The following is a 20184-nucleotide window of genomic DNA, read 5'->3' as shown; positions in this document are numbered from 1 at the left end:
CATGCTCTGTTCATGTCCACAAAACATCTGAAATAATCTATGACAGCAGTGGACAGATTGCAGATCACATCAACACTGACATCAAAGATGTCATTACTGCTTTAATTTCCAATGTATGGATTGAGTACTACCTTCACCAACCAGGACCCCTTGTGAAAACGAAATAGAGAACAAGTGTTGTTACAGCTGCACTCACTAGTAATATATATCATAAGACATATTATTGGTTAGGCTGCCTGCACTGTTAATATACACATGCCATCATGGATGAAACATATAGAAAAAATGTAGTATTTTCAATGTCAGAAAAAACATTTATAAATAGCCAGCCGTTTGTTGTTCCATGAATGATTTTGATGTGGTATATGATATGATATTATCAGTGAGGTCATGTCTGATGTACAAGTGGGGTTGGTGTGTGGTATATGATATTGTCAGTGAGGTCCTGTCTGATGTCACATGTGGGGTTGGTATGTGGTATATATTATCAGTGAGGTCATGTCTGATGTCACATCTGCATTATCTCAAAGTCTGTTATGAAGTTCTGTGGTTATACTGAAGAAGCAGCTACCTATGTCATTATCATATGACATCTCTTTATTGATGTCATAACTACACTTTCACAGTTGCTTTACCAACCTTCTCGGTTTCTCAAATTTGCTTGAAAATGCAGTTTGTGCACTATTTTTTCAAAAAGTTCTCGGGGGAGACCCCCCGGCCCCCCATATCATGGTCAGGCTCGTTCACTATGCTTGCTCGCCACATGACTGTCATCTCGAACATTTTCGCCCCACCACTTTCAAATATCATCAGCTGCCACTGCAGAAAACTCTATTGTAGGAGGTGCCTATTCTCCTACCATCGCCTCAAGACCCTCTCCCTCCTCCCACTGTCCCTGCACTGCCTGCTCTCCGTGTACTGCCTCCTGTCCCTGCGCTGCCTCCTGTCACTGCGCTGCTCCCAATCCCTGTCCATGCGCTGCTCCCCATCCCTGCTCCTAGTCTCTGCCCCGGTGCTGCTCCCAGTCCCTGCCCTAACGCTGCTCCCAGTCCTTGTCCCGGCGCTGCTCTCAGTCGGTGCCCCGGCGCTGCTCTCAGTCCCTGCCCCGGCGTTGCTCCCAGTCCATGCCCAGGGGCTGCTCCCATTCCCTGCCCCGGCGCTGCTCCCAGTCCCCATCCCAGCGCTGCTCCCCGTCCCTGCCCCGGCGCTGCTCCCCGTTCCTGCCTTCACCAGAACCACCACCAGGACAACAAATGGACTTTGAAGCACAACCACACATCGGGCGTGCCACCAATGCACTGCAGGTTGTGCACCATCCAGCGGCAGGACCCCTGCCGCCACCTGAAGATATATGTCTAAGAAACTCCAGGTACCCAATTGTCAAAACAACTGTATTTTCTCCTCCCCAAGATCCACCAAAGGACCACACGCTTGCCGACACTGCCACTTCTCCTGCAACACAACCTACGAAAGATCCTGCACCATTCCGACCCACAAGACTACCCTGCGAATGCTCCACTGTATCTCGCTCACTCTTCAAACATGCCATGAAAATATGGAACACTATCACCACCCCCTCCACGGATGTCGCCTTCATCACCAAAAATGGCTTAACCCATCCTCGAACCCTGACATCACCGCCACCACTCTCAGAGGCTACAAAAATAATACACCATGACTTCATCAACAAATAAGGCAGAGGCATCACCATCATCTTCAAGGAAACCATCAGATGCACCATCACCACTGACGACACCACACCTCTCAGGGAACCTACTACAAACTGATGAAAAGACCACAATACGAGGCACCCTCGACTACAGACCACTGGGACCCAAAGCAACATTCTGCAATGCCATCCCTAACCTCATGGCCCCCCTAGCAATCGACTCGCAACACTACCTCCTACTCAACGACCTCAACTTCTACACAGATGATCCCATATAATGATAACTCCATCATCCTCCTGGAGAACCTGAACAACATTGGCCTCATCCAACTGGTCACCAAACCTACAAACAAAGCTAGACACACACTCGACCCCATCTTTACCTCCAGCGACAGAATCAAATTCAGCCACACCACAGAACTCACCTGGACTGACCACACCATTGTACACTTCACCATCACAGAAGCCCAGCACACCACCACCAGGCAGCAGATCTCTTCCCATCCCAGTTGGAGAAAGGTCACGAAGGATAAGTTACTTACCTGTAATCCTAGTTCTCTTCCAGGGGTATACTCATCAAAGTCATAAGCACTAAATAGTCCCGCCCACCTGCGGGGATCCCGGAGCAATAACACACACACACACACACGCACGCACACACACACACACACACACACACACACACACACACACACACATATGTGTGTGAGCAAGGCCACACGTTGGCCGAAACCCGTCATCTTGTCCGCATGCATTGCGTTTTTATGGACTACATAAATAAAGTCACTGTATGCCAGCAGTGTTTGAGGGCATTGAAGAGTCCGTTTTTCTCCTTTTGGTGGGCTGAAGCACCGGAGTGGTAATTACAATATATATATATATATATATATATATATATATATATAAACGCTCCAAAATTCCTTTTCAAAGCAAAAGAATTGACGGCACTCCACAACTCGTTTGTCAGGGTTCAAATGATTTATTCATCAATCCAACAGAACGCGTTTCGGCATCGCGCCTTCGTCTGCTGTCACTCGCATCAGTTTCATTTGCATTATAAATAAAGTTTGGCATTGACGTCAATCTCGTGTTCAATCAACACAAAAGAGAGACCAAAATATAGTAAAGGCGGCCATCTTATAGTGGTTGCCATAATACATCAATTATATGGCATTTGTAAGTAAACGTAAGATATATATCAGGGCTCGACAAATCTAAAAAATCTCACTTGACCTGCAGGTCGAGTGAGTAGACTTTTCTACTCGACCTAACAGCAATGCACTCGACCCACAATTGATCGCATAATGGACTTTTTTCAAAACATATGCAGCGCCAACAACCCAGGAAAACGTTGGCCACCCAAATAAACGGCAAATTTCATCCATTTACCTCCCTATGTGTGTATCAAAGTGCTGTGGGGAAGGTTTCTGCGAACATACATGGCAAAAAAAATACCTTAACTTTAACATGTATACATATCAGGCTGGCACTTACTTGTAGTGAGGAAGCTGATGCTCAGACTGAGGCTAAGGTTTGCGTTCTTCAGATCGCTGCCTTCTGTCCTTCCCTTTGAAATAACTTTATGGCCAGAGTCAGTGCTTGTTCTTTCAAAATACAGCATTAGCGCTCCGTCAGCAGATGAATGTAGCTCATTTTGTAATCCGTTTATGCTGCCAAGTCCTCAAAGTTTCATTTACATTGCTGTAGCTGTGGCAGTGTTTAATTTGTATGAAAAAAAGTGCCACGGGCCGGGTCAGGAGTCCATGGCTTGGCAGTTCGGGCTGGACTGTTCCAATGAGGCACATGGGTCATCAAGACTAATTTCCATAGCCAGTCCTGAACTGGGGTGGGGAACAGTGAGCTAAAGAACGATGATGGATTCAACCCAGGTCTGTGACTGGGAGTCAGTGTCTCGAAAGGAGACAAACAGCTCCATGGCAAATTGTCAGAAGTTTTATTTAATAAATTGGTCAAGACTGATTTGCATAGCCAGTCCTGAACTGGGGTGGCGAACAGTGAACTAAAGAACGATGATGGATTCAACACAGGTCTGTGAATGAGAGTCAGTGTCTCGAAAGGAGACAAACAGCTGCCACCATTGCAAATTGTCAGAAGTATTCAGACACCACAGTGAATGGTAAAACACAAAAATGCACAAGTTGTTAAGGAAAATAGTGCTGATTTGAACAGAGTAGCATTAAACTGAGTCGCTATCTTCTGAGTCAGTAACAACACTAGTGTTGTTTTGACAAGGATGTTTGTGGCCCATAATATGTCTTGTTCCTGGATTTGCTGAAAGCCAATACAAAACGGCTGGGTTTGGATCAAAAGTGTCTAACTCTGGCCCATCTACTTGGATTTGCATTAAAGCAGACATGGTGTCACTTTTAAGGGACGTACGGAGCTCATTTTTTATTCGGTTCATGCTGCTAAACCCCCGTTCACATATTGCTGTTGTTGGACTGATGGAAAGCATGATTTCTAAAATTGGAAGGACATGTTTAACTTCTTCTGGGCGTTTTTTCAATAGCTGAGTGAAGAGGGATACAGGCTGCAACAACCTCCGATGAAAGACGTACAGTTTAAAATCTAGCCACTCTCCAGGGGCAGACTCAATTTCTTCATCAGTAAGTACCTTTTTGTAGTACTGTACAAGGTCCTCAAATTCTTGATCCCCAAAAACTCTAATCTTTTCAACAGAGTCTGGCCACAAAGTAAAATCAAAAATGTTAAACAAAGAATGCGGCTTGCCTGAGATGTGCTTCAGAAAGCGGTCACTCATAAATGATTAAGCATTCTCTATTAACTCAATAGTGTCTTCCTTGACACTAGTTTCATTAGAGCTGCCTTTTCTAGCAGGCTTTGCCTGTGTTAGTAACGGGACCCCTGCGAAATTTCCATCTTTAAAAAGCAATTGAAATTGTGTTAGTGCTTTTCCTGGCTTTGTTTTCAGCAGTATTAGCTTCTGTTGAAGCACCTCGATTCTTCTTGCAACTTCAGAAATAAGAGTATCTTCTTGTTGAAATGCCTTAGACACTTGCTGAAGCAGCTCTGTGAAGTCTATCATGAAGTGCAAGAAATAAAGAAACTTCTCCGACTTCATGTCATGAAGCAATCCTTTGGCTTTGTTTGAATATTCATCAGTACCAGTAGCAAGGTGCTCAAGATGAAGTACTGTAGCTTCCCAGTTTGTCTTAAGCGCTGTTACTGCCCTGTGCTGACTTGCTACCCATCTGATTTGCTGCAAGCCACCAAAATGTTGTAACTGCTCTTCCAGATTATCAGCTATCTTTTTAAGTTCCCTTCTCCGCTTAGGTGAATAATAATATAGTTTGAAACATCCTTTGAGCACCTCTTCAAATTTGGATATGTATGAACTCTTTTTTTTAACATCACACACAGCAAGCTCTAGGTTGTGAGCTACACAGTGCACAACTGCAATGTGATTGCAATTGTCCCATCCTTGATGCTTGGAGACTTCGTCCAGTAGCTGCTTCACAGCACCAGATTTAGTACCGAGGTTCACAGCAGCTCCATCTGTATTCAGACCAATGCATTTCTGGCTCAGAATATCCAGAGATATGCCCATGCTTTCCAGGCCAACCATAATAGCATTTTTCACTCCGGACGCAGTGGAGTTTTTCATGCTGACAATGTCACACAGATGGGTAACAAGGGTGCCTTCACAAACAAATCGTACATAAATAAGTTCCTGTTCCTGAATTCCTTTGTCAGTTGACCCATCTGACAGAACACTGATGAACCTAGCATTTTCTATTTGGGATCGAATTGACATTTTTAGGGTCTCGGAAATTGCTATTACAAAGTTACGGCATGCATGATCAGTCATATAATTTTCGAAATTCCACTCAGGATTGTTCTTTTTCTGCAGTGAGCAGAGTTTTGGAAACTTAATAAAAGCCTCACCTTGTTTTGCGATATAATAGGCTGTATTAAATAAAATGTTTAAGTGCCGGATATTTTTTTCATGCATTTTTGTGATCGATTTGGCTATGCAGGTCTCCTGTGGCTTTTGAATTGCAGCTTCATGTAATATGCATTTTTCATGCAATTTGCTCTTGTGGTGCCATTCCAACGTCTCCCTTTTGAATTTTTCTGTCACACCAACATATAGGGAAGACTTAGTATCTGCAAGATGAGGAAATTTCCTACAAACTCCACAATACAAAACTTGAGATTTTTTAAAACTGGGCTCAACTAGGTCAGCAGCAGCTCCATTACTTTCCTGTTCTTCAATCACTGCCCACTTGAAATCTTCAAGCCATTTCTGTTGTACAACTCTCTGTCTTTTTTTTTATCATACTCCCTTTGCTTTTGGTGGATTTCTTCTAATCTCCTTTTTCCAACTGCTGAACTCTCTCCTGCATTATTCATTGGAGTTTTAGCTCCAGTTTTTCCGGCCAACCACAACCTGATGTCTGCCATTGCAGCTGCACTCTCTGCCTGTTGTCTGCCTTGTCCTCACTAGTTAGCCAGCACTGACTCACTGACTGCTTCTGTCCGCTTTGAGCTAGAATCAAAAACAACAAACTCACTGTAACTAATTTAAAAATTTACCATGAAGTTTGTACAAAACTACAATACTGGCTTATAACATTTGCTTTCAATAATTAATAACATATGATGGTTCCAATATAAATTTGTATGCATCAGATCTGTAACTCAGTGTGGCACTCTCAGGTTCGCACAAAAGCACCCCAATTTGGAAATGCGCTCTAATGGTACTGAACGATGTGCAACACCAGTGCAGCTTCTAAAATAACTCACTATTGAGACTAGTCTGATCTTGAGTATTGCGGGTGGTTCTAATATGGGGGAGGCTTATACCTGGTCAGTAAAAGGTCTGCCTGACGCTTCCCCCTCCCAAAGCCTAACTCTGGGCCTAAACTACTTTTTGGGGGGAAACTGGGTGGTAATTAGTCAAGTGGTCACACAATCTGCACAAGCCGCACCTTAGGTGATGGTCACACTGTCTTGCAAGCAAAATCAAGCAATGAAGGTGAGGAAACATACAAATAAACTACACAACATTGTAAACCTGTTCTAATGCAACTTGCAGCAGTATAAACTCTGGGAAGACATTTAATTTCCATTACCTTCAGATAATAACTGACAGAGTTCGGGACGTTTATAAAAGTGCATGAATCTACAGCCAAATCAAATTCTCCACATTGCGCTTCATCTGGGAAAAGGCATTAAGCAAAACTTTTTTAAACAGTGAGTTTATATGGGCACAGCACAGACAGTCTGACCTGTAAACAAATTTGCACATAACGCTTTACAGATTCATTACAACATGGACATTCATTTTCAACTCACAATGCATAATAAAAATATTGAATCTTATTAAGACCAAAGGAAAAAATTCAGTGCAGCGTAATAAATTACTGTAAGTAGTTGCATCGCACAAAACACAAATCACTTCTTGGATCATCACACAAATCACTGGTACCCATGACTGTTATCAACCTTGGAGGGAGAAAGGCAAAGACTACCCCTGCATCAGCAGCAGGAAGAATGTGTGCACAAGTGCGCGAATACATACGCACACACACAAAAACACACCGCTAGGGCTTGGCACACCAAGCAATATTACCAGCTGAAAATGCAGGTACACAAAGGTCCCACACCAAAAGCGAATGCAACTCTCAACACAATGCCAAACAGACATTCTAGAACTGGCCCGTGGCCGGTCACAAAATAATGCTCAAGGAAGGAGTGTGAAACTTAAATAATAGAGAGGGCTGCATGCAAGTCTATGAAAAATAACCACACTGGAAATCCTAGCCACAGGTAAATGCCCTTTTCATGACTAGCATTGAGGGAACAGTAGTTCACAGAAGCAGACTGATGTGCATGCAGTGTGACGTGGTGGATCTGTGATTCCCAGATCATCCACCACATCACACTGCATGTACATCAGTCTGCTTCTGCTGCCAGTAGCACGTCATTCACACCCACTGCACTCCAGCACTAGCAGCGCCAGCATTAGCAATGAAAGTCCCGGGTGCGCTGCTGCTTTACAAGTGTTCTTTGAGAGTGCAGGCCTGACACAGTGGCGGAGTTTAGTGCTGTTGTTGTCAATGTCACTCAATTGTGCGGGTGCACTCGGACTCTGAGGGATAATACATGTGCAGGTTACACGACTGTGATGATGCTGATGCACCAAAGTCAAGATCGGCGAAAAGTGCGTGCGAGCTGCTGCTCCCAAATAAATGGTAGGCCTCAGGCTACAAATGATTTACCCTTCCGCTCCGACCTCTTAGCCTGCCTAGAGCCAGGCCAGCCATCATCACCTCGCGCCACCTCCAGCTTGCTCACAAATCCACTGCAATGCCTGCAGAAATAAGCCGGGGCCTACCCTTTTGCTTTTGATACTGGCCGGGTCGCGACGCCCCCAGACAGTGCCATGATCAGGGGATTACATGCATACAACTGGACGGACACTCACCTGCGGGTAGCATGCTATAAATAATAAAATTACGGGGTGCCTCTCTTTCTCACTCGTCTCTCTGGCTCTCTGATGCCTGCCTCCTCGACCTCGCTTCACTACCAGTCATGCACAAGTTTTATTGCGTGACTCAGCGCGCCCCAATGCGCATGATCACATTCACCAGGTCCACTCCAGACCCAACCCTAAGGGTGAACATAAGACCGCGGCGGAGACATTCACTGCTCGCTGCGCGCGTCATCATAGTGCACTGCCAGGTAGATTTTTAAAAATCGTATGATAATAGCCTAAATGAAATCATTTCACGAGGAGAGACACGGAGTACAAATAGTCTGTCTGTCAACAGTCAGACTACTAAACTGACTCTCTGACCCGTCCCGGTCAGTCAGGTCAAGGCCCACATCGGTCCCTGCAACAAAACCGGCCCCCTCTCATAAAACCGGCCCCCACCCCATCCAGCCTACCGGGGGATTGCCCGGTGCCCCGGAATTGCCAGTCCAGCCCTGAACGGTACACGGCTAACGCTGTTGAAAAAGGAAAGCTAATGCTGTTGAAAAAGGAAAACGTAGACTCGGAGGCTGACCTGTGAAGGTGAGACAACATGACGGAGCCTCGTGTAAATGAAAAGAAATTTAAAAGTGACTCACCTCTGCCAAATCGTCCCGCACTTTGCCACTGAGTGCCGACTCCACCGAGGAGAGCGCGTGTGGTGGCGTGCTACGTCACTGCTGCACTTTAAGCAGCACAGCGCGGGGGCAGGCCAGGGCTGTCATTGGTAGCGCTTTCGCGCGCTACAAGATTGACGGCCCTGGCCTCCAAACAATAGGCAGTGTGTGCATGATGCCCCCTAAAGACTTTAACTGCGCACCGCACCACCTGCACTCCGCCTATCGTGCGTGCGTGCATGAACATGCTGCCCCCTAAAGCCTTTCATCGCGCACCGCACAGCAATGCGCTGCCACCTAGAGCCTTCAACTGTAACTGCACCTACCAGATAGCACTCGCCAGGCCGGTCAAGTAGGCCTTGAAACTGACTCGACCTGAACAGAATTCACTCGCATTTGCGAGCGGGCGAGTATATTTGTCGAGCCCTGTATATATATATATATATTACCTACTGGCGATAGCCAGTAGGTATATATAGTTAGGATTTTTTCTCTATGGAACTTTTGAAAATTCTATGTCTAATAACTTTGGCGTTTGTGGATGGAATCGGCTGAAATTTTCAGGAAAATGGCACATTTTGTTTCTGAGCAGCCCCTGAAAATTTGGGGGGGTTCCCTAAGGGGGGGGCCAAGAAAAAAGGGGGGCCCCAAAACGCGTTTTTCCCATTCATTTTTCCATAGGGCGTTTGGCCTCACTTTTAGCTCGAACGGCTGAATGGATTTGCACGAAACTTGGCAAAATTGTAGGGACTGTTAGCCCGATGTGCCTTTGCTGGGTCTCAATATATGTGCTCCAGTGGATTTTGAGAAATTAACGTTTAAAAAAACAGATATATCCGTGACAGCGTCCCGGATAGCGCACCAGTTCGCGTACTTTTCGCGTAACGGAGCTTTGCGAAGCGAAGCTGATTGGCTGTCCGGTGTCTGTCAACATTCTAAACAGTCCGGAGCGGCCGCCATCTTGTCTCTCGGTAGGATTGAGAGACAAGAGGAGGCCAAAACAAAGGGTGAAATGAAGGAAAGGGGGCAAGGTAGACCCCTTCTGACCCCCTAGGATTGATGAGGGGGATATTAAAGTGCCCCGCGGGGCCAAAAAAAATCGATTTTTTGTCATAGAGGCGCAAATCGGTACGTGAACCGGGCAGCTAACCGGGCAGCTAACCGGCAGCGTAACGGGAGTCTGAGGAGAAGCTGTTTGGCTGTCAACAGTGTAAACAGTCTGGAGCGGCCGCCATCTTGTCTCTCGGTAGGATCGAGAGACAAGAGGTGGTGAAAAACGAAGGGGAAAATGAAGGAAAGGGGGCAAGGTAGACCCCTCCTGACCCCCTAGGACTGATGAGGGGGATATTAAAGTGCCCCACGGGGCAAAAGAAAAAAAAATGTGCGCTTTTTCACGGTAGAGGCGTTTCCCGGTACGCCAACCGGGCAGCTTACCGGCAGCGTAACGGGAGTCCGACATCTTGTGTTTTTTGAGCATCCGGTTTGCGTACCGGGTAGCGTTCCGGTAAGCGTAACAAGGGGAAAACCAAGAGAAACAGTAAAATAAAATTTAAAGGAATAGATTTCCACCAAACTTGGCAAAATTGTAGGGACTGTTTGTTTGATGTGCCTTTGCAAGGCCTCAAGATATGTGCACGTGTGGATTTTGTCTAATTAAGGTTAAAAAAAATATATATATCTGTAAGAGTGCTCTGGCGCGCTTACGTTACGGGTTTTGTTTGCGCTGCAGAGACGATACGTCACGTTTATGCAACGTGTCATGAGGCGTCTCACGTGGCTACGTGATACGTCATGTAATAAAGAATATATTTTACAGCTATAGATATTAGCTTTTAAAAAACCAATGAAATTCACTGAAAAAAACCATAGGTTATAGACCATATATAGTTAGGAATTTGCATTTACAAAACCTTGAAAATTCACTGAAAAAACCATTGGTTATAGACCATATATAGTTAGGGATTAGCATTTACAAAACCTTAATTTACTCGCACAAAACCATAGAAATTCGCATATATAGTTAGTTGCAATAACAATATATATCGCGCACCCGCAATCCACTGCTGATGATGTCACATATTACATCATTCATGACATGGTCAGTGACATCACTGATGACATCTCAAATGACATCACTGATGACATCTCAAATGACATCACTTTTCTTTTTCAGGAAGTGAAGTGAAAAAGAAAAATTGGCTACAAACAAAGGGATTCGTGAAGTGCTACCACTGCAAAGCCTGTGAAATTGCAAAACCAACCCAGGAAATAACTATGCCTGACAAAAAAATCTGGAAAATCAACGAATGCATTACTTGTAACAGCAGATACACAGTATATATGATTGAATGCCCGTGTAAACTAAGGTATATTGGAAGCACAATTTGCGAATTAAAAAAACGTATCCTTGAACATGTCCGTGCAACAGTGCATAAAGACAGAAGCAACGCAGTTGCTAAACACATGGAGTCAGATCATAATGGAGACTGGAAGCAATTGCGTTTCTGGGGCATTGAGACACTGAACCCATCACCCAGAGGGGGACACAATGAAAAACAGCTACGACGCAAGGAATCAAAACATATCCTTGGCTTCAGAACAATGACCCCATTAGGGCTAAATCAATCGGAGGAGCTTTACATACACTTATGAATGGACTAAAATTGACTTCCGCAAATTCCCGTCTGTCGTGTACTACATTTTAATGAAATTTGTCCCAGTTTTATTTTTCCACTCCCCCACCAGTTTTCACCTTTGTTTCAAGCTCACTCAGGAAAGTACACAATTGGAAGCAATATATGATGACATGTAGAAATGCCCACTGGAGGGCTATATTTTGTTTTGTTTTGTTGTGTACATTAATTAATCAACATGCTGAATTATGAATACCATGCACATGTAGAAATGCCCACTGAAGGGCTATACCTTGTTTGCGTATTAATTAATGAATATGTCAAATTGCGAATACCATGCCCACTGGAGGGCTGTACTCCCTGAGATAAAACTGGTTACAGAACCAACAGTGTCAGAGGGGAGCTATTAATGAATAGATCACCCCACACAATCTGCCAATCATTTAGCAATTAGCATAATGGCTATGCCCTCATAATTACTCACCTGGAATAAGTATTACACACCAAAACAAGGCTAAACTACAAGTCCCAGAATTCTAAGCATGAAAGCCATGTACCATGTGACAAGGGGGCGTGTCTAATTATGTTGTTTGTTGGCTCTTTATAACTGTTGAGCGACACACAGTACACTGACCGTGATCAAGACAGCGGACGCTGTCGAAACGGGTTGGTTGCTATATTGTTTTATGACCCCTGATGGATTTATGAATTACATTGAAAAATTGCACCAGACGAACGATTACAGCCTGTTTCTTTCTGCGACTCCACTCCTCCCCTTTGGTGGGGAAACCCTGTTGAATGCATAGCGGTCTGGCTCGACCGCAGGAGTAACGCGACCAGGATCTAGTAGCGCCTAACGGAAGAAAAGGGAGCCAATTGGTGTATATATATATATATATATACAATGCATATTTATAAATATGCAGCCTTCGCCCTACTAGTGTCATATATTCCAAAATTCCATTGAAAATTATTCATTTGAAAACACTTAAACAAACATATAAAATAATATTTTCATGACACCGAGAAAATACCTTTAACTTGTTTTTGAACATAGCCTTTATTTTCAGAGGAAAAAAGGCAAGGTCATAGAGGCAGATTAGCCTAGAGAGGCTGCATATGGAACACTCAGATAAAATTGGTGCAGTGCTTTTAAGACTTCCAGGTTCTCATCATGCCCCACAGGTAACAGTCAGATCTTTTTGACGGCGTATAAACATTGTATTCATAACATGAGTAACAGATACATTGTTATGGACATGGTATTCGCCCGGGGAGGAGGGAGGGTTGATTATGACTTTGACGAGTATAACCCTTGAAGAGAACTAGGATTACAGGTAAGTAACTTATCCTGCTCTTCCAGGGGATACTCATGAAGTCATAAGCACTGCATAGAGTAGCAAGCTGTAAAGATGAAAGTCACACCAGTAGATGGCTGATGAATGAGGGATTTATTCTTCAGTATAACAGGATATAAGGAAAACATCCTATCCACACAGCATTACAGGAGCAACTGCTCAAAAGGAACATTCACTGGAACATTTGAATCTCATTCTAGAACAGTATGAGGAAAGCAGTCTCAAGCAATGGTAACAAGATAAAACAAAGCATAGATAAAAACAAGTAAAGATATTACACACCTTTCACCTTTACACAATTATTTCAAGACAAAATCATGAAGAGACGGTGGAATTTTCTTAACACGACAACTCCACCTCAACATGTCTTTTTTTACGGATGTGTTTCATTACGTACATCAGGCATGACTGAGACATTTTTTTTTAAAGGAGCAATTCTATTTAAATTCCATATGCGACCGTCACTCAGCTTGACAGCATTTTGGAAACATTTTTTAACAACAAAAGTAGAAGAAAATTTCGATAAACCACTATATTTCTGGGGTAGGGGAACTTTCACTCTGTCACCCACCTGTACTTGAGTGTGTGAAATAGCATGTCTGTTGTCAAAATAATTTTTCCTTTTTACAGATTTTGATATTTGAAAGTCATTGTGATTGTTCTTAGCATCAGCTCCTGAAACTTTCTCAGGAATAAAATCAACACTTTTGTCTCTCACTCATGACTGAAAAAGTTGGGTATTAGAACTTTGACCTCTAAATAGTTCAAACAGAACTTTATTAGTGGTGGAAGGAGGAGTGAGTCGATAGATCTTTGCACACTCAGCAATTTCTAATTTCCAATCTTTTCTCTGGACTCCAGCCAAATGTATAGACTCCTTAAATACTCGATTGAACCTCTCTACCATCCCGTTAGTTTCGGGAATAATAGAGAGAACACCGCTTGTGTTTAACCCCATTCTTTGTCAAGTACTCCTCCATTTCTCTTGAGACCAACTGGACCCCATTATCAATCAAAAGAGAGTCGGGAAGACCCTCTCTGGAAAAAAATCTCTTCTAGAAAATTGATAACGTCTTTGGACTCAGTGCTCCTTACAATCTTGATTTCTAGCCACCTAGAGAACATGTCAACCAGAACTTACACAAAGTATTGACCAGAAGAACCAGAAATCGGTCCAAGAATATCGAGAGCAATTTCTTCCCAACACCTTGTAGGTTCTTTGCGTATTACCATTGGTTGAACTCTCGCAAATAAGGTTTTATCACATGTATTACACGTATCACAATCTCTCACCACCCGTTCAATTTGTAGATCGATACCTGGCCACCAAAAGTGCATACAAATTCTTTCTTTAATCTTAGACATACCAAGATGTCCTAAGTGAGCTTGATGAATGATTCTTGATCTGACACAGGTGGGAGGCACGAGTTTCATACCCCTCCATAAAACACCAGAACTGAAGGACAATTCATCACGAACATTCCAGTATTTGCAAACATCTTCATCAAGACCTTTCATACTTTTCCACCCTTCGGTCACCAACTGAGATACGTTCATAAGAACCACATCTTCAATAAAAGAATCTTTCCATTCTTTTTCACTCAAAACATCCGTAATAATTTCACATACCTTGCACCCATCGTCATCCCACAAATCACCAAATTTTACAGGATCAAGATTAGAATTGATTTTAACAAGGCGAGAGAGACAATCAGATACTTTGTTTTCAACACCAGATATATAATTCACCACAAAATCATAATCTACAAATTCCTGAGGAAACGGATTCTAAGCTTTTTGTAAAGAGATCCTTCAATGGTTTATGGTCTGACCTAACAATGAAGGAGTTTCCCCATAGACTTTTTTTTAATTTTCTTATGGCCTAGAAGATGCATAAGGTTTCCTTTTCTATGACAGAGTATTGAATTTCTGCTCCCACAAGCGCTCTAGAAAGAAAAATGATGGTCAATTCTTTACCGTTTCTCACTTGTACTGTTCCCAGTGTTGTGTTTCTATCTAGGACCCTAATTCGATATTCCCGATTCATGCCCTTATGTGGTTATAATCAATAATATCCTGGTAAAGGCATAAGAATCATATCCATATTCAGTAATAGCCCATGCAGTCCAAAGCACAGCACGGCTACTCCCATCAACTCCTAGAAAGCACAACGCGTTCTTTAAACAAACCAAGCCTCCAGCAGCCCGGGAAATCCCCCCTGCTTTTGTTTTGATTTGAACAAGAACTCCTAGAGTCCAGAAAGAACCGTTAGTTCTTAGTGACGTCTTATGTCCAACCTTAGGTCAAACTCTGCACCTTTCAGCTATAAATTTACCAATAGTTGCCTTAAGCAAACACACAGTGGTTTGGAGCAGCGCGGCTATCTACTTTCCCGAGAGCCCAGCTGATGCGAGAGCCCACGGAAGCCGCCCCTCCCGTTTGACGCACTGAGAGAGACGCTGTCTTTTTCTCCAGCCCAGAAAATCCAGCTCCGGTGTTTCCAGCCTACCCTTGCGGGTTGCTGGGGGATCGAGTCCTGAAGAAAGAGATACCAGACTTCCCACATTCTATTACCAAGGTACGGAGCTGACTAAACCCATAAGAGAATTCTTGATGCAGATTCTTGGCAAAACAATCTTTACCAACTTAACTTAAACTGCTGCTTACTTACTCCTTCCCAAGTATTAGGCTTAGGTCAGGTACACCGGGGTAGGCGTAGTTAGAAGCACCAGTTGAGTACGTTAGTCAATGTTTTTATGTATGTATATATTTTATCCATTTTAAAGTACCATATGGCTAAGAAACCATATCAATGCTTTTACAGTATTATTTCATAATACTACTTTTACTGTACGCACTTTACTTTATGATAAGTATTGCAATTGTGGCAATTCATTTCTCTTGCATGAGAAAGAAGACTGCTCAATAAATAACACCTTTTATTGAAAACGCCTGTCTCTCTATTTCTCTGCACTCTGGTGAAACTAAGTATGATTGGTTGACTGAGTGAAATAGCTGCCTATTGTTTTCACACGACTCTAGAGATACACTCTTATTCTGAGGGAGCAAAGTTGTCATGTTTATGCAGTTTTCAGAAACTGAATCCCTTCTTGTCTGAATCAGGGAAGTTCATCCCTTCCTATTCATTCAAGAAAGTTTCTAGTGACCTCTGAGCTAGCTGGCGCAAACCTAAATTAAGTTTAACATAGTCAGTAGAGACCTAGATGACCTCAGTCCTACGTCTACACTGCTGTTTATGTTATTCCAATTCGCAGAGCCTATTGGGAATATAGGAACTACACTACACTACTTGAGAAAGCGGTCAAATACCTGTTTTCAGCTGCAATGTTTTGACAGAAGAATCCATTAGAGATATCTAATGTTGTTTTATATCTTTTGCGCACAATGTTATTCATTAGTGCTGCACTATGTGAGTTTTGTACTGCAAATGTTTTACAACAGGAGTTAAGGTGTCTGTAGTCAAAAACTAGACGATATGAATCGTCTGGCTTGGAGACAGGAAACAAAGGATTGTTCATTTGTGAGGTGCATGTTTCAATTACCCCTTGATATTCAAGTTGATCTACGATCTCTATGACTTGCTTTTTTGCTTCTTGTTTAACTGGGTACTGTCTTTGTGCAGTGGGTTGATTTTTTAACTGGATTTTGTGGTGAGGAGAGTCCTCATCCCATCCTACATGATTTTTATATAAAGCAGGAGCTTGAGCCACTGTCCATTTTCTTGCCAATGTGTATTTTTTATGAATCTGAATATGATTTGAGAAGGCAGGCATAATCATTTCTTCGCCATGAGGGCACTCCCTGACAAACTCTGGTGGCCAGTCTTTTTCAGCTAACAGGATGTCATAGCCTTTAGAAAGTTTACCCAAAAGAGACCTTTTATTTTCCTAGTTTTATCTGCCTCTATACATAATGTTATTTCATATAGTTTATAGGGGCACACTAACTCGTGTGTCCGCAGTTTTCACCTGAATGTATTCATTTGTGTCCACTGTCTCCAGAAGATTCATCAGGATCTTGCGAGCTATTGTCACTTCTGCTGCACTGTCTAGCATTGTCTGTGCCCACTCTCCGTTTTTCAGTTGTGTCCTCAGAATTCTCGGCATGTTTAATCTTAATACTTGCTACCTTCTTTCTGGGATATTGTAATTTTTTACTTTGATGAGCAGGTTCCTTGTCTTTGGACTTGACGTGCTCTTCTCTGTGTTCTGACCGTCCTCTTCTTTCCGATTTCTGTGAGGAAGTCTGAAAAGATCGAGAGGGACGTGTATCAACATCTTGATATCTATCAGGTTTTTTCAAATTATCCCTATTTCTAAGGTTGTATTTTTTCTCAGAGGGCTCCCTTTGGGGAGACTTGTTTCCTCGGTCTGGAGATGTTTCTATCCGTTGAGAAGACCTTTCTCTGGACTGGAATCGTTTTTCCCTGGGAGTGGACTGTTTATTACCATCCCAACTCCTTTTTGGAGTATTTAAATTATTTGTAAGAAATGTTTTTTCAGGATTTTCAGTTAGTTGGGGTTTTACCGGTTTCCCACCCAAACTATCTCTTCCTAGCTCTTCATATGATTTTTCTATGATTCTGGCGAGTTCAAATGGTTGGTCTGCTATATCTGTTTCCTTCAATTTCTGGGAAATACTTTATATCGTCCTTTGCCAATTGAACTAATTCTCTATATGCCTTTGTTAATTCTTTTAGTTTAACTAGGAGTTCTTCGCTTGACATTGTTTCAATGTCTGGGTGTGTTGCGTAGCTGGCTAGAACCGGCCCGTTGCTCCTGGTCTACCTAGTGGACCGAGCCTGGTGATGTGATTTTGATGTTTTAGGGCGTCTTTAAACCAGAGATGGTGCTCTTGGTAATTTAGTGGGATTTCAACCTACTCGAAAGGAGTGTATTCATCCAGAGGTTCCTCTATTTTGTAATAGTGGAAGTCTTTTGTCACAGCGTGTGCTGCTGGAAAATGTATCCATGAATAGAATACCTCTGTCTGCCGATATTCATGTGCCTCTACCACAAATATGACTGTACCACCTCGTGATGTCAGTCCATTTTCTATAAGTTTAAGAGTTATAGTTCTCCTTACATTGACCGGAAAGAGTATAGCACTGGGGTCATTTTCTTGGAGAGTTGTGTCTTCCTCTATTAGTTGAGCTGCCATTCAAGCTCTTTCGTCGTCGCTTTCGGACATTTTTTATTGACTGAAAGTTTTTTGTTGCAGATCGAGTTTCAAGGAAACAAAGATTAGGTGCACAATATTTTGGAACACTGTATCCTTCAACGTTGACTAAACCAAAAACTAATACATAGGATTCTCATCCTACTAAGTTCCGGCGGATATTAACCTTTCACCCACTCCAGACGTCTTTTGGAGTTTTTAAGGGTAAAAAGGGGTCTGTGTGAAAAAGCACAACTGAGTTTCTCTAGTGTCTTGCGTTAGATTATCACCTTACCAAACGTTGGGTGCCATGCAGTGTAGTTCCTATTTTCCCAATAGGCTCTGCGCATTGGAATAACATAAACAGCAGTGTAGACGTAGGACTGAGGTTATCTAGGTCTCTACTGACTATGTTAAACTTAATTTAGGTTTGCGCCAGCTAGCTCAGAGGTCACTAGAAACTTTCTTGAATGAATAGGGAGGGATGAACTTCCCTGATTCAGACAAGAAGGGATTCAGTGTCTGGCAACAGCATAAACATGACAACTTTCCCCCCTCAGAATAAGAGTGTATCTCTAGAGTCGTGTGAAAACAATAGGCAGCTATTTCACTCAGTCAACCGTGCATACTTAGTTTCACCAGAGTGCAGAGAAATAGAGAGACGGGCGTTTTCAATAAAAGGTGTTATTTATTGAGCAGTCTTCTTTCTCATGCAAGAGAAATGAATTGCCACAATTGCAATACTTATCATAAAGTAAAGTGCGTACAGTAAAAGTAGTATTATGAAAAAATACTGTAAAAGCATTGGTTTCTTAGCCATATGGTACTTTTAAATGGATAAAATATATACATACATAAAAACATTGACTAACGTACTCAACTGGTGCTTCTAACTACGCCTACCCCGGTGTACCTGACCTAAGCCTAATACTTGGGAAGGAGTAAGTAAGTAGCAGTTTAAGTTAAGTTAGTAAAGATTGTTTCGCCAAGAATCTGCATCAAGAATTCTCTTAAGGGTTTAGTCAGCTCCGTACCTTGGTAATAGAATGTGGGAGGTCTGTTATCTTTTTCTTTAGGACTCGATCCCCCAGCAACCCGCAAGGGTAGGCTGGAAACACTTGAGCTGTATTTTCTCGGCTGGAGAAAAAGACAGCGTCTCTCTCAGTGCGTCAAACGGGAGGGGCGGCTTCCGTGGTCTCTCGCATCAACTGGGCTCTCGGGCAAGTAGATAGCCGCTCTGCTCCAAACCACCGTGTGTTTGCTTAAGGCAACTGTTGGTATATTTATACCTGAAAGGTGCCGAGTTTGACCTAAGGTTGGACATAAGACGTCACTAAGAACTAACAGTTCGTTCTGGACTCCAGGAGTTCTTGTTCAAATCAAAAAAAAATCAGGGGGGATTTCCCGGGCTGCTGGAGGCTTGGTTTGTTTAAAGAACGCGCTGTGCTTTCTAGGAGTCGATTGGAGTAGCCGTGCTGCGCTTTGGACTGCATGGGCTATTACTGAATATGGATATGATTCTTATGCCTTTATCAGGATATTATTGATTATAACCACATAAGGGCATGAATCAGGAATATCGAATCAGGGTCCTAGATAAAAACACAACATCAGTCCCTTTGAGCTGGCATCCGTAAGAAGAATCGACTTGGCAGAGGTGTCAAAACTCTGAAGCGAAGGTGCATTACCTAAAGCTTTTTTAATGTCATCAAACTCAGCCTTACCTTTGGGAGACCATACAAATTGTGTACCCTTTTTCAAGTGTGACCTTAGAGCATGCATGCGTGAAGCAAACTGAGAAACAAATTTATTGTAATACTCCCCCATCCCAAGGAAGGTAACTAACTCATCTCTATTCTGAGGTTCAGAGAGACCTTCAATGGTTTTAACTAAGTGATCTCTAGGTTTTATACCTCCTTTAGTCCGTTTGTGCCCCAAATAATCTAATTCAGAAAGATTGAACTTGCATTTATTCTCGTGAAGTGTCAGACCATGAGATTTAAATCTGAACAAAACAGCTCTGAGCCTCTCATCATGTTCTTTTTGTGACACACCACGTACAAGAACGTCGTCTTGGTATATTTTAACACCTGCCAACCCCTGTAAAACGTCTTCCATGGCTCTTTGAATGACTGATGCAGCTGAGTTGAGACCAAAAGGAAGACGTGTAAATTTATAAGTTCCAAAAGGTGTAATGAAAGATGTCAAG

The 20184-nt window shown here is 42.8% G+C and overlaps 1 pseudogene; it reads right to left on the bottom strand.

The window, feature by feature from the left end:
• Positions 1-4457: 4457 nt before the first annotated feature.
• LOC147710845 (zinc finger protein 862-like) lies at positions 4458-6115 on the bottom strand (annotated as a pseudogene).
• Between the last annotated feature and the right edge of the window lie 14069 nt (positions 6116-20184).

The sequence above is a fragment of the Lissotriton vulgaris genome, chromosome 5, assembly GCF_964263255.1.
Source record: "Lissotriton vulgaris chromosome 5, aLisVul1.2, whole genome shotgun sequence".
Lineage (NCBI taxonomy): Eukaryota > Metazoa > Chordata > Amphibia > Caudata > Salamandridae > Lissotriton > Lissotriton vulgaris.
This window is presented reverse-complemented; position numbering and strand designations above follow the sequence as displayed.